General features: G+C 37.3%; 1 protein-coding gene across 10 annotated transcripts in view; it reads right to left on the reverse strand.

The window, feature by feature from the left end:
- Nucleotides 1–14,971, reverse strand: part of LOC134677009 (protein daughterless) — a 175,908-nt gene that overhangs the window by 48,344 nt on the left and 112,593 nt on the right. For 3 of the 10 annotated variants that reach the window (XM_063535408.1, XM_063535410.1, XM_063535411.1), the window contains exon 1: nucleotides 12,046–12,134. The exons of 2 other annotated variants lie outside the window; for them this stretch is intronic. The gene's annotated coding sequence lies outside the window, so the exon portion shown is untranslated. Of the gene's footprint in view, nucleotides 1–11,920; nucleotides 12,136–14,971 lie in introns of those variants that run through there. 5 more of the 10 variants (XM_063535409.1, XM_063535406.1, XM_063535412.1 and 2 more) reach the window with 3 other exon arrangements.

Raw genomic sequence — 14,971 nt, forward strand, 5'->3', positions numbered from 1 at the left:
AACCGGGCAAGTGCGAGTCGGACTCGAGCACGAAGGGTTCCGTACCATAATGCAAAAAAAAAATAAAAAAACCAAAAAATAACGGTCACCCATCCAATTACCGACCACTCCCGACGTTGCTTAACTTTGGTCAAAAATCACGTTTGTTGTATGGGAGCCCCATTTAAATCTTTATTTTATTCTGTTTTTAGTATTTGTTGTTATAGCGGCAACAGAAATACATCATCTGTGAAAATTTGAACTGTCTAGCTATCACGGTTCGTGAGATACAGCCTGGTGACAGACGGACGGAAGGACGGACGGACGGACGGACAGCGAAGTCTTAGTAATAGGGTCCCGTTTTACCCTTTGGGTACGGAACCCTAAAAACGAAGCCCATATGGAATCACTTTGTTTGCCGTCCGTCCGTCCTTATCGTAGGTATCGATACATTCCACGACTCTTCTCTTTCCACACACACTCTACCTACTTGTACTTATTTCGTTGTATCAATAAATCTAACTTCTTCTTTTAAAACTTTGTAGTGTAATAAATGTCTTTTACGTATCAAATATTCATTCTGAATAAAATTTAGTGCAATGTAGTTTCATTTACGAATGACTTATCCATTTTTACTCGTCCTCAATTAAAAATTAACCGCCCCGGCCTCGTGCAAACAATAAAAAAAATAACCAATAATAAAAAAAGTAACTCTAACAGTACATAATGGTCCTATTTTCCCGCGCACTAGTGCGTGAGATAGCACTTTTCGTGCGTATGTCAAAAGTTTAAAGGGCCATATCTACTGTAAAACGTTGTACGATACACGTGCGAATAGGTAATTTGCAACTCGTGTCGATTTAAAACACTCCCTTCGGTCGTGTTTTAATTTATCGCCACTCGTTTTGAATTTCCTCTTTTCCGAACTTGTACCGTAAATAACTATTTAAAGAATATCGATGGCCACGTACACATACTTAAATATTAAACCTGTTTCGCACTTACCACCGAGAGCCACGTCAGGGCATAAACTCTTTAATATTCTATATTTACAACCCCATTTTATACAAAAAATATTTTACTTCCAACTAAAAATATAGGTTAAAGCTTTAGGAAACGTATTAAAAAGTAAACAAGGTTTATTTTAGCTTAACAGATATATAAAGGCAGAGTCTAGAAAGTGTTTAATTCAATAAACAAAGTAGTTTTCAATTTTGGAGTACTCAATTTGAATCTTAAGAAACCTGCAGAAGATTGATATACTTTTAACATTTTAAAAGAAATATACTACCTTTTTTACATTTAAGGTTATTTAGTGTGACGTGGACGTTTCAACGTTTATTTGGGAGTTCAATCGTATATAATTTCGTTATATTTTACAGGATTGTTTCTAAGGGCGTGAAAAGATAATAAATAGACAACAAATTGGTATAATTTTATGGGAGGGCCGGGACACGTGGCTTTGCTTGTTGGAAATGTTTTATGTATTTCATCATTCTACATTATTTCTTATAGTTCAGTAACACAAAATGATTTTAAATTTGGCAATACAGAGTTGATTGCCAGCGCATTAAATTTGAGCATATTTTTTCAGATATTATTGCAATATTTCTTGAATTGCTGGCAAATTCCGGCATTTAATGTATTATTCTTCTTCTTCTATTTTTGTTACATACTGCATAGTGCAATATATACGAGCAATTCTTGTATATTTAATTATTTATATAATTCGGGGATCTCGCAAACGGCTCTTAATCGGGGGCTATAAATCGATCTAGCTACTTAGGTCGTGTCTCTGGGAAAACGCGCATTTTTGAGTTTTTATATGTTTTCCGAGCAAAGCTCGGTCTCCCAGATATTGCCCTTAAACGGAGCACCACTATTTGTCTTACATCCAGTATAGTGCAATAATCTTAATATTTTAGATCAGTGATCGAATCCTCGCCTAAATCGATATTAGACAGTTCATCAATCGCGGCAGACAGGGCGTCGCACGCGCAGACGCGGACGCGCACTGAATATTTATACTATTGATATTGTTCGAGATACTCATTTACATTGTACCGGGAACGGACGTGCTGCCGAATTGTGATCGAATATATTTTGGATACCATTGGGTTTTTGTTGTTTACTATATTCTGTAACTTGATGCATTTAAATAAAAGTAAACAATATCTACACTGAGAGAAAAATCATCACCAGGAATTAAAAAACAGTTCTGTACTGGGGGAAAAAATTAAGTTTTAGTAATAATTATGGACGTTTCACTATTTCTGTAAAGTTTATTTATTTCTACAAACAGCTCAGTAATCCCAAATATAATTTCAACAAACAGATAATAGAAATTGCAAGAACTAATAGAAATTGCAAAAGTCAATTTGTTCCTATTAGTTAACTCTCCTTGTCCCCGGATTAAGTTTATTTTTGTAATTCTAAGTGTATTTTTGTTGTACTTTTCTCTCAGTGTACCTTCAAATGGATCTAATTGCAGTCTACATAGTTGAGGAAAGAGGGTAGATGAAAACATTACACGATCAAAATAATGTAGGTTAAAGTCAGGTCGTTCAGTGAATGATCCAGGCGGTTTTGTAATTGGTCGGTTAGCCAATAAATGTTATAACTACCCGAAAATGTACAAATTGTTTGTTTACTTTTATTTGAATACCTAAAGATACAGAGTATAAGTTAACCATTTTGATAATTTTTTCTTAGACATCATGCTTTAATAAAGTACAAGGTTTTAACATACGCAAAAGGATAAAGTACTTATTTGTATATTGTATTAATGTCCACAGAAATAGACGCATAACCCTAACTTATGCTAAAAAAGTTTTTATCCGCAAATAAAAATGACTTGAGCCTGGACATTTAAGAAAGAAATCCTCCTTCTGAAATTCAACACCTTAAAGTGGAAAAATAGGTAATAAATTAAAGTTTTGTAATACTAGACATCTAATAATTGTTTAAAAATGTATTTTGGATTGTGGTTTTTAAGTTAGTACTAATAAATAAATATGAAACATCTTCTCCTTCCTCGCGTTATCCCGGCATTTTGCCACGGCTCACGAGAGCCTGGGGTCCGCTTGGCAACTAATCCCATGATTTGACGTTTACGAAAGTACTAGTTTCTACGAGTCTAATTTTTACGAAAGCGAATGCCATCTGACCTGCCAACCCAGAGGGGAAACTAGGTCTTATTGGGATTAGTCCGGTTTCCTCACGATGTTTTCCTTCACCGAAAAGCGACTCGCAAATATCAATTGATATTTCGTAAATTAAGTTCCGAAACGGGGTTTGAACCCGCGATCTCCGAAATTAAAGTCGCACGCTCTTACCGCTAGACCACCAGCGCTTCGGTAAGTACATATGTAATAAACATAAATGAAATAACCCATCTACGTTTAAGATGAAAGCTCCTAACATCACAAGCTTTGTAAACAGTCCCGGGTTCGATCCCCGCGACGACATCCGCCGTCACATCCGGCGGGGATAATGCACTTTTTCTGCAAGTGACGTTAATGTAAATTATGGTGATAGTAATCTTTAAGAATGGATCGTGTTACAGATTTAAAAAAAACGGCCAAGTGCGAGTCGGACTCGCGCACGAACGGTTTCGTTTTCGTACCATTACGCAAAAAACGGCAAAAAAAATCACGTTTGTTGTATGGGAGCCCCACTTAAATATTTATTTTATTCTGTTTTTAGTATTTGTTGTTATAGCGGCAACAGAAATACATCATCTGTGAAAATTTCAACTGTCTAGCTGTTACGGTTCATGAGTTACAGCCTGGTGACATACAGACGGACAGCGGAGTCTTAGTACTTGGGGTCCCGTTTTTACCCTTTGGGTACGGAACCCTAAAAAAGGTTAAAATCAGAATTTATATTGTATTCAAAGTATATTGTATGCTTGTTACATTATGCGGATGCATGTTTCTCTATATTTTTTCAAATATTCCTATCTGGTTCTGAACCAAGTTTAACTGAGTTTCTACTCAAGTACAGTCATCAGCAGAAGTTGCCAAGCGGGCCAGGTGTTCAAAATGATCTAGACGCGACTTGCTAAGAGAATAAGAGCGTGTCAAGGTAATTTTGACCACCTCGCCCGCTTAGCAACTTCTGCTGCTGACTGTACTCAAAGGCAACAATAGCAGGACACTTGGCAAGGGAATTTTCATAAAGTGGCTTACCACCCGATCGATAGTCAGCCGCAGTGACATATAACCTCCATTCTTGAGGTGCCAAACCGGTAATTTACCGGCCACGTGGTAATGCCTGCTTTCCCGGCCTGCCGATACCAAGCCGCCACGTCAGTTATAGAGTGCATATTTAATGCGGTTGCGAATAAAAATCGATGCAATTTGCGGGTAATTATAGAGGAGGCCAGTAATGGGAGTAGGGAAAAATATTACTATCGTTTTATGAAATAGAAAATTTATTTTCTGCAAATAGGCCAAATGGAGTCGGATAATAGCTGACTATGCATGGCATTTGCAATGATTATGTGTGGCAATGTCATCAATAACGTCACATTTCTATGAAAATGTGACATTAATGATGACACTCCTTCACTTGGTTCTGTTCAAGTCGGTGCAATAGCTTAGACAGACTATACTCGACTTTCATAGTTTAGAGTTGGACTAATCTAACTCTGCACAGACTTAGTAGTATAATATTTAAAACATTCGCGTTTTGAACACATATTAACTCACATTTATAGACGGGTCTAACGCGAAATTTATCCAATTACCTTTTTTTTTTTTTTATGGCTTTCCCCTCTTGTGTGTATTGGCAGGAGGGATTTTGCCAATGACGACGTTTTAAGACGTACCACGCACGTTAAGAATGTTCGGTGAATAATTTTGATTTGGTGATAGGAATTGTGCTGGGAACCTAAAACAAAAACATTTATTGTTATGGACATCACAGACAACACATGACATATGTACAGTTTATTAGAAAAAGAGCGGGAGAGACGATAGTTTTGACAGTTAGGTAGCATGCCAACATAAGGAGAAAAATAAGAAATGGACAATAGATATAAGATGACAAGTATTATAGAAAGAGTAGAGCAAGTAAAGCCGTTAAAGTTTTATATTATTTTCTTGAATGTGTTTAAGAATAATTCCAGTGATGGGAGGATCCATGAGAACCAGAAGCGTTTGAAAATTGATAGGCCGCGGAATATTTTTCGGTAAGATATCATATAAAGAGTGGTTAAGTCTGTTGCAAGAAAAGAAAATGTGTTCCGTCGTTCCTTCGTCAAGACCGCACTCGCATAAAGAGCTATCCCGCACCCTAATTTTTGCAAGGAATACAGGAGTGCAGACGTGACCCAAACGAAGCCGGCAAAGTGTAGACGTGGCCCATTTACATGCAGAGCGAAAACGGAAGAACCATGGTTTATGAGGTATAATTGGCTGTATATTTCCGTAGTGTTTTCCTACATGTCGTCTAGAGGAATCCCATAATTGTTGCCAATCGTCCCTTAAGTCACGGCGAGCTTTAATCATTAAGTCAGATGCGAGAACCATGTTGTGAGTCTCCGATCCATTGAGAGTGGCCTGCTTAGCCCACATGTCGGCATCCTCATTGCCGTTAATCCCACAGTGACCCGGAATCCATATTAATGTTACCTGTAAGCCTATTTCTTCACATCTGTATAGTAATTGTTTAAGTTTCAGGATGAAAGGGGAAATCATTTTCATTTTGAGCTGGTTACCAGATACGGCTTGGAGGCAGCTTTTGGCATCAGAGAAAATGATAACTTTGGGGATTTTGTGAGACTCGACGTATGCAACTGCTTCCATTAAGGCGATTGATTCCCCAGTGAAGACGGAGGACTGTGAAGGGCATTTATATGATAAAAGAATGCGGTATCTAGGGATCCAGATTGCTGCTCCTACACAGCTATTGGGGTTCAATTTTGATGCATCTGTGTAGATTGGTAAGAAATCTGGCCATTTTTCTAATTCTTTGTTTAATTTAATATTAGCTCCTAGATCATTTTTATTGATATTAAAATCTAAAATTACATTTGGGCGGAAAGTTAAACAATCATATTCAAATTCAAATATTGGATTCTTGTTGGTGCTATAAAGTGAAGAAGGGAGGTTTTCAATTTTTCTGAAGCTGTTAATAAATCTTGGTGTTTGTTTATGAGTCCAATATGCATTTACAGATATCAAAGATGAGAGAGCCTGTAAGCGAGGAATGAGGGGGTGGCTGGATAATGAACATGCCCTCAAAACATATCGGTCTGCAAGGAGTTGCCTGCGGAGACAAAGAGGAGGATCCACACACTCAACCTGCATGCCATTCTTTGGTGAGGATCTCATGGCACCAAGGATTATCCGAAGACATTTGGCTTGGATAGCATCTAACTTCTTGAGAGCTACTTTATTGCATGGTTCTAGAACAAATGTACCATAGTCCATTTGGCTACGAATTAAGGCATTGTAAACAAGTTTTTGGCAGTACGGATGAGCACCCCACCAGACCCCAGAAAGGGATCGGAGCACATTAATGCCTTTTTCACACTTGTCAATGACATGTTTTAAATGTGGAACGCCAGTCATTTTGGAGTCGAAAATAACACCCAGAAATTTTACACTGCTGCTGTTGGGAATAATCTGGTCTTCATATTGAAGAATAATATTAGGAATGGTATGACGGCGGGTAAAAGTGACTGTGCAACATTTGGAGGGTGAAAGTGAAAGACCATGCTCATCCAACCAGTCTTTGAGGTACACCAGGGCCTCATTCAATCTAGAAGACGCTTCATCTAAATTGTGAACTGCGGTATAGACAACCAAGTCATCGGCATATTGCAGGATGTTGCAGAAGGGGAGGACAGATTGCTCAACATCAAATGTATAAAGGTTATATAAAAGAGGGCTGAGAACGGAGCCTTGGGGGAGGCCTTGCCAAACTGTTAAAGGTGGGTAGAAGGTATTCCCAGTTCTAATTTTAATGGTTCTTCCCATGAACAACCTGCAGACAATTTGTACAATTCTCGCAGGTATGCTCAGCTGTAGCAGTTTTGCTCTGAGCAGAGGGATCCAATTACCTTTATTTGCCGACATTTCGACACAGGGTTCACTGGTCGTGGTCGCGGCTGACTGATGTCCCAGCAAAATGTCAAAACAGAGATTTGTGCAACTACCCGACGAAAAGTGTATGGAAAAGTTTGGGGTAGACATCACATTTTCAAACCACCCACTACACAATGTTAATTATTGTCAATAGTCCGACACCAGGCGTGGCTCACTCCGCGATTTCGTCGCTTTGCTACAGGTAGCTAACCCCAATTTTGGGGTTTGCCATAAGCCGCGCGTGGCGCTGTCGCCACCTAGCGGACATACCTGTGCTGCTCGTGACAGACGCGTTTTGTTAGAGAGTGAGTCTTCTGTACCTAGTACTATTATTTATTCTGTGCCGACACGCAACACTCACAATATCCACGCACACGTCCGAAGATAGATCCTTTGGCTTTAACTTCTGTATCAAGTTGGCGATATGTCTATAAATGTGAGTTAATAGACTTAGTAGTGCCAGCATGTGGAAGTGCCAGGACGATGGTCTAATATTTGTTCCTGTACTTGTTTTATAACTTATTTAATAATAAATATATACATAAATAATTTAGCCTATATACGTCCCACTGCTGGGCACAGGCCTCCTCTCAAGCATGAGAGGGTTTGGGCTATAATCCCCACGCTAGCCCAATGCGGATTAGGGACTTCACATACACCTTTGAATTTCTTCGCAGATGTATGCAGGTTTCCTCACGATGTTTTCCATCACCGAAAAGCTAGTGGTAAACTTATTTAATAATCAATAAATAAGTTTAAAAAGCTATCTTCCCGATCCTGTCAAGTTAAAACCTGATTTCATACACTATCGAGGGGAGACCGCGCCAGAACGGAACACCCGACACTTGCTGTAAGAGTGAGCGGGAGGGGAGATTTTATTAGAAAGTAACCCCTTTTATAGTTACATGGGGGTAGGACCACCGCGTCAGGTTGACAACACTATATTTTAAAAGTGGAGCGCTTCCTTTGCAATTTAAACACAAATATGATCAATTTCATTGCCAATACCTACACATTTTTTTTAATGGGACTTTAACCGATTTTTAAATTATTAAGGTCAATGTGGCTAATTCCGTCATAGGGACTATTCTGTCCACGAGCGTATTGATTTACTATCGTAGGAAAAAAAATGATTTGATTGCTGAAACTAAAAGCAATCGCTGTTTTGTCGACGAAATTATCAATGTTGTTCGTTGTTCGAAAAAAACGCTAGTGGACGGAATAGGCCCTATGATTTAGGAGCAAAAAACCAAACCATACAAATTTTCAAACCTCCTAACTCTTATTAAAATTAAAAAATCAAACGACCGGGCATATATGTGTTAGATATACATACATCAAATTGTGTCAAAATATTTTCAATAATGTTAATATCCAGAGAGGAAAATGCGGACTACGTTTGTATGAAAAACCGGTTTCGGGGCGGGCGGTCGTCCACTTTCGTCTTAAGCCTAATTAAACTAAAAAGAGGAATGCCCTAGTGCCCCAGTCGCATTGCCAATACAATTACAATTTAATGAAGGTCTTTATAATGACATGTAATGTATCTAACTATTGGATTAAATCGGTGTCTATTAACCTGTTATTTCATGTATTTTTAGATGCAAAATTATTGTTCGAGACCTCTTTAGAAGCAAAACTATTGTTCGAGACGATGTAAATGTTTATAAACTATGCGACCTGAGTTTTTAGGTAAAATGACAAAAAATGTGCATAGGTACTTATTGATTTCGAAAATATAAGACAGTTTTTTCACCTTTTCTTTGTTTCTAATTATTATGGTATCGTTTGCAGACGTGCCAGAATTTTTTGTTTTTAATACAAAATTGATTTATTAGGTTGCGTTTCCACCAGAGATGTGCGACGATGTGTAGCGAGGGATGTGTTTGCGAACCAATAGAATCAATTCATGTTCGCGCTCAGCGCAGCTCTATATACTGGATGATTTCAACCGGTTCTTAATAAACACATCCCTCACTACGCGTCTTCGCACCTCTCTGGTGGAAACGTAGCCTTCGAGCTTAGTATATATTAATAATGAAACCTCTTGTATGACAATTAAAAGACCAACTTCGATGAAATAATCATCCGGCACGCGCAGACAGACCTACAATTATTTAGTTTAATAATTACCTGGACTCATATATAATGCAGTAACGACGTACTATTCATTACTGACTAACGGGCACGTTTCTGGCCGAGGCCAGGAATGGTCTATTTCTTTCCCAAGATATATGGTTAATACATATTATGAGCTGCCGCGAAATTGTACCGGAGCCTAGTCAAAATGACAATCGGACCCCAGGAATGGTAAATTTTTCTCTCTAGTTATATACAGTAGGGAGGGAGAGGCCTTTGCCCAGCAGTGGGACACCATAATAGGCTAGTAAAAAAACCGGGCAAGTGGGAGTCGGACTCGCGCACGAAGGGTTCCGTACCATAATGTAAAAAAAGGCAAAAATAAAACGGTCACCCTCCAAGTACTGACCCCGCCCGACGTTGCTTAACTTCGGTCAAAATATCACGTTTCTTGTATGGGAGCCCCACTTAAATCTTTATTTTATTCTGTTTTTAGTATTTGTTGTTATAGCGGCAACAGAAATACATCATCTGTGAAAATTTCAACTGTAGCTATCACGGTTCGTGAGATACAGCCTGGTGACAGACGGACGGACGGACGGACGGACAGCAGTCTTAGTAATAGGGTCCCGTTTTACCCTTTGGGTACGGAACCCTAAAAAAAAGTTACAGTAGGACCCCGGCCCCGTTATCCAGACCTCGATTTTCGACTTCGACCCCCAAATTACGCGAACTATTTTCAAGTATTTGATAACCTATTTTAACGTTAATTTGTAGGTATCTATGCTGTACTATTTATTAAAGTAGTAAATAGCTCTCATTTGACTTTGCCTCTTCAACAACGTTTACATGAGAAGATGAAGAGAAGTTTACGCAAAGATACTAACTTATCACTAGTACCTTTTATCTAAAACAGACGCATGGTACCTTTTCCTGAAACCGTCACATGATTCTGACACGCACTTGAACATTACAGAAGCCGTTTTCAAACATATTGCATAAGTTTTAGTCACATGTTATAATATTATATTATTCTATAATAATATTATCGTTGGCGAGACGTTATCTCAACTCAATAGAGTGACTCGACGTGTTATAATAACTAAAACTGGACTAGTAAAGTGTGTTGGGGTAATTTCGAAACAGATACAGGTAAGGTCAGGTGGGGTAAGAGGAACTATGGGAGAAGGTGGACACTTGTAGGGAAAATCAACGGTTAGAGATCCTTAAAGATATTAAAAACTAAAATAAATGATAATACTAAAAATAAAGCTAATTCATAAATAATATTAAGTTTAAAATATTTACGTAGGACTTTTCTCATACAGTTTCCCTTACTTTACAGTTCATTTTTTTTAGCATTAGAAACAACTTGCAAGAAGGTAAGCGATCTTAAACATGTCTTTTAATTGAAAAACGCTTTTTAAAAATCAAAAACTATTACTTATGAAAGCAGAAGAATATAAATGATCGTATTAGACTCATAAATGTTACATACATATTTGTCGTAACTTATTTTTAAAATGTGTTTTTCAATTAAAAGACACATCAAGATTGATTACCTTATTTCTAATGCTAAAAAAACGAGCTATAGTTAATATCTTTAATTTAAAAAATGCACTTGATACCTACTATGCCAACACTTAGTCCTTACTCTAAGAATCTTAGTAAGAGTTAAAAGTGCATCTAGTTTAGAATTATCAATTTAAAAGTAAAAATATACAGGGTGTAAATTTAGTCACCTGCAATAATTTACGGTGTGAATATATAGGTCATACTGAGCAACTTTTACTATGGGACCAATCCCGAAATCGCGAAAACAAAATTTATTCTCCTATACATTATTTTGGCCGGCTAATTTTGATTTAATATTATGCCATATAGGCAAAAGAATGTTAGGGATGAATGTTGATGGACGGAGAGCGTATGGTAGACCCAAAAAACGATGGATGGATTGTGTGAAAGAGGATAGGAGAAAGAAAGGAGTGAGTGCTGAGGACACGAAAGACAGAGGAGAATGGAAGAGAAAAACATGTTGTGCCGACCCCACATAAGGGCAGGGGAAAGAAGAAGAATTTTGATTTGATATCGTATGGGAGAGTCAATTTTACAGTATACATTAAGGTTGCCTTGTTAATAATATGTAGAGCGTCTTGGCTTCAATGCAGCCATCTAATAAGCTAATACCTTTAACTGAAGTTGACCTGTACTCCAGTCAACATAATATTTTAAGGCATATTTTTAAATTTTAGATTTTTCAGTTTCAAGTACGCGCTATAATTTTTTATGCAATTCACGTCATTGTTTTAGAAGAAAAATAAATACATATAACTTTCCTAAAAATTAAGCATTATCACTTACAAGCCCTGTTTCTAAAGAATGTATGAAACTAATATGAAAGCATTCACCTAGTTTCGAAGATTATAGAGCCACCAACAATGGTCATACAAAACGTTTTTTTTTTTTCTAACGCTCGCCTATGCGTATCCATTGTGGCAAGCGTGCACTGCCACAAAGAAAACTCACTTTTTGCACAAAAAACCACTGCCAATACCAAAATATGCACTAGCAATCCGTAATAGAGAACAAAGATGTTTATAAACAACAAAAGAAAAATATTTAAGAAAATTATAACTAATTAAAAAAAGCTAAAAGACAACAAAGTAGCAAAAATACGTAAACCGGAACGTTTAAATTTTAAAAACACTCTTCTTGTTGGTCGATTTTTTTTTAATTTCCGAAACACTCTTGCTGGCTGAAAAACTTACACTCATCACAATTCGAAATTCAAATCACCGTCCTCACTGCACACTGAATCAGAAACGAAACGTAAACACTAGGACAACAGAACTGTAGTGGTTTAGGTATAAACAGTTTGATAACGTTTAGTTACATCACAGAAACTTTGTACGTTCGTTGGGCGCGGGCGACGCGAGCGAGCGGTGCGCACGCCTGAGGCCGACTGCCGCTCACTCGCTGTGTTGCCAGACGGGGGATTGGTTACCCTAGAATATTCGTCAACTTGAAAAAAAAATGTTTTAAAGTCGAGCCATATAACTGATATAACTCTGCACTGAGTGCACGAGTTGCAGCCGCCGCGAGCACTCGAGCCTGAGGAAGGACCCCCGACGGGCCCGAAACATGTCGCCAATAGCGACTAAAAATTCAAGTGAGTGAAACCGTTGTCGTATAAACAATTTAAAATATGTCTCACGAAAGTTTAATATCGATATAACTCTGCATGGAATTTGCAATATCGAAGTGTAGCAATGTCATGCACTCCCACTCTTTGTTTTGTTCAAGTCGGTACAACTACAATCTATAAAGTTAGCATATAATAGTGTCTAACTAGACTCTATCTATGCGAGCATTTGTTTATAGTTTTATCGTATCATTCGTATCGCATGTTAGAGTTACTTTCATTTAATAAAACAAAACGCAACGAATTAGATTAGAGCATCCACAGTCAAGTATAGGACTCTATATAAAACAGGTGGCTAGTTATTAAACAGTGGCCAGTAATCGACGAATCACCCTATGTTTAGATAGTATATTTACAAGAGTAGGATCATTTATTAATTATATTATTTAATCTATAGTTTGATTAGACAGCTGCCGATAAAATTATTAAAATTAAAGGGCTAGTATTACAAATATTTAATAAATAGTAACTCTGGAAGTCTCTACATTTTTAGCAATGAACTACTTACATTTTAGATAAGTTGGATGAAACTTGTTTTACGTTAATAGTAAACAATGGACTTGTTAAGTAAAAAAACGTGATTTATCGCTGTTCTTGTATCACCGCCGTGCCCCATATTCAAACCAATAACATTTCACAACACGTCTTATCGTAATATACTGACTTTTTGTTACTTATAATTTAGTAAACTAACCTACAGAAATTTTGCATTTTTTCATTATTGCACAATATTTAACCCATATATCATTTTCATAGCCGCATTTATATATATTTGGTAATAGGAATTATTTTCACAAGAATACATACCTATTTACACTCTTAATTTTAAGCACTTCACAGTTTCCACTGTCCCGATAAATTTCTGAGGTTCCGAGAAATTACCCCATTGTGGGGTAAATAAAAGCTCTCCCCGCTCTGGCAGCCCCGCGCCGCGCGACGTTGCCGCTCCGCCGCTAAATGCGCGCTCAAGAACGCGAACGTTACTATAATGAGGTTAAAGTTTCTGAACGCAACTTTTTTTTTCTTAAATTTCAGTGGCTTAGGCGTTCATCCTTCGGCCGTATTTCATTCACGTTTTATGAAATTCGTTTTACGTAAGCTTTTTAGGACAAAAAGTGTACTGTGAATTGGAAATAAGTTTAATAGAACGCTTTCTTTTGCGTCGATATTAGTTATAAATGATGAACTTGACCGCAGTGACATAAGTAGGAAAATATGCAAATGAAATATCAAGATTTCTAATAGAATACTTTGCTTTAACCTCGTAAGGCCCAACGTCCTATTTTTAGGACTGAGAAATGTAGTCCTTCCGGCCCAAGAAACTATATTAATTTATCAATTAGCGGCCCAGAGTCCTAAAATTAGGTCATTCACTTCTGACACGTACCGATCCTTAATCCTTCCTTCAGCTAATAATATGCCAATTTCAGATTTTATAGCAAGTAGAAGGTCTGGGCCGCTATTATAAGTACCTAAAATTAGGCCGTTGGGTAGATATGATAAACGTCCTAAAAATAGCTTGGGCCTTACGAGGTTAAAGTATCAATAGAAATTTGATTAAATTTAATACTTACAACTGTTATAAACCTACTTAAAATTTCAATTCGTTAAAGTATCTGCGACTTGTCAATAAATACGATTATAATATGTATCGCAGACTTTGGCGTCATGTCCGTATGGCAACTGAAGCCTACGAAAAATTAAAAATTTTTATCTGTCTCTCTATCGCTCTTGCAGATCCGAGAGATAGAGGCAGATACGAAATTTCTACTATCCTTTTACGCTGTAGGTATTCTAACATTTCTAACACGATAATGCATTCAGACTCTAATAATCTAAATGTGATTAGTTGATTACTTATTGAGATAAAATTGAAAGTACATAGAAGTTAATCATATAGATATGTACATCTATCTTGAAGGTTGATCAGACAAATTCAAGAGACACTGAAATTTTGGAACTGTTAACGAAGACCATAAAACGATGGCACACTATTTTGTAATTGACAAGTCGGTTTTTTGTGACAAAAGTATTGATTTAGTTACATAAATGTTAGATTTTCTGATACAGTCCGTTAGTCCTCCGATATTGTTTTACTATTATATCAGAGCTGTCAATAGCACGCGATTGCCGAGTTGGGTAATGTTTACATCCTATTCAAGGAATATTCCTTCACGGGCCCTTTATACGGGCCTTTTATCAGTTGTCAGGTGACGATGAGAAAGGACAAATCAAAACTGTTAACGGCTTCCTAACCTCGTCGGTAGTGACCCTGCTTGCGAAGCAGGAGGTCCTGGGTTTTAAATCCTGGGCATTGTGTTTATCACAAATAATTATTCCAGAGTTATGGATTTTTTGTCTACATATAAGTATTTATATACATATAACTGTATACCAAACCTAGCTAAGAACCACCACAAGGACACTCTCTGTCACGTAAAAGAAAACCGCATTGAAATCAGTCCATCCGTTGGAGAGCTACGATGCCACAGATAGACAAAGACAAACACAGAAAGACATTGGTGTCAAACATAAAGTGTCATTTTATGGAACTTGCTAACTATGTAAACAAACCGCCATATTGAATTTGAAACAGTCAAAAAATAATGAAATTACT

This window comes from Cydia fagiglandana, chromosome 25 (genome assembly GCF_963556715.1).
Source record: "Cydia fagiglandana chromosome 25, ilCydFagi1.1, whole genome shotgun sequence".
Lineage (NCBI taxonomy): Eukaryota > Metazoa > Arthropoda > Insecta > Lepidoptera > Tortricidae > Cydia > Cydia fagiglandana.